Source organism: Sorex fumeus, unplaced genomic scaffold, assembly GCF_029834395.1.
Source record: "Sorex fumeus unplaced genomic scaffold, SorFum_2.1 ptg000086l, whole genome shotgun sequence".
NCBI lineage: Eukaryota > Metazoa > Chordata > Mammalia > Eulipotyphla > Soricidae > Sorex > Sorex fumeus.
Genome location: NW_026606143.1, coordinates 15,595,470 through 15,596,750, shown reverse-complemented (window position 1 = coordinate 15,596,750; position 1,281 = coordinate 15,595,470).

Below are 1,281 nucleotides of genomic sequence, written 5' to 3'. Positions count from 1 at the left end.
CACTCTTATTTAATATATTGCATCTTCTGATGATAGTCATTTAAGTTGGATATATTCAAATGAATGTGTCCAGATAGTAGCATTGTAGCATTGTCCTCCTGTTGTTCATCAATTTTCTCAAGTGGGCACCAGTAACGACTCCATTGTGAGACTTGTTACTGTTTTTGGCATATTGAATACATCACGGGTAGCTTGCCAGGCTTTGCCATGTGGGTGGGATACTCTGAGTAGCTTGCTGGGCTCTCTGAGCGGGGTGGAGGAATTGAACCCAGCTTGGCAGCATGCAAGGCTAATGCCCTGCCCACTGTGCTATCGCTCCAGCCCATGTTTCTGTAAATAATTACTACCATTCTCTACTTGTATTGATGATTGCAAAATTAAAATAGTCTCTGTTGTGACTCTTCATAGCAAGTACTATTTTGTAGCATGGATTTTGCATAACCAAAATTGTGTTGGTCTCTGAACGACAGTTTAACAGAATGGGTGGGGAATAAAGTCAGGATTTAGACATTTGAGGTAATAAGGAATATTGTGTTATGAAACCCGTCTAATATGGTAAGTGTCTGTGGTAGTTTGATATGATCTTTTGCACTCTCTGCTGGAGTATGGCAATGTATTCTGACAATTTTTTCCTGCAGTGTTCTGTCAAAGAGTAAGCCTTATTTTTATCAATACCTGACAAGAATTAAGTCAGTCTAGAGAGTAAAACCTAAAGGAAAAGTCATACATGGTCCAGAATGAGCATGTGAATATCATTCAGGGTTTTGCTTTGCTGAGTTTAGATTCTTCAGAAATGTAGAATTGTGTATGGGCTTTTTGCCATGACAGTTATTACAGGGCTTTTTGCTTTATGGAGGTATGCTATGGGCTTCATAGATAGCCATATTTATCTTTTTTTGAACAAATGTTTTATATTTTCTCATTTCTTTCATGGCTATCTTCATATAAATTTAGTTTTCAATTAAAATAAGAAATGGTATATTATCTGGTCTATTTATTGAATATTACCTTCAGAATTTGTATTTGTATTTTACAAGACAGAATAGCTTTGAAGTATTCATATAACAATTGATCCATGTGGGAATGACAATAGTCAACATTAAATCCAACTCTACTTTCAGACCAATCATGCATATTTAGATCAGAGCACTCATAGAACTTTGCCTCTTAATCCCCAAATTTCCAGTCAATTGAAAACAAGAAAATTATACCTTTGTACATCTGATCATTTAGGTTTGTGCTTTCCTCTTTTTATTTTTCTTCAGTTATCTTCTATTTCAG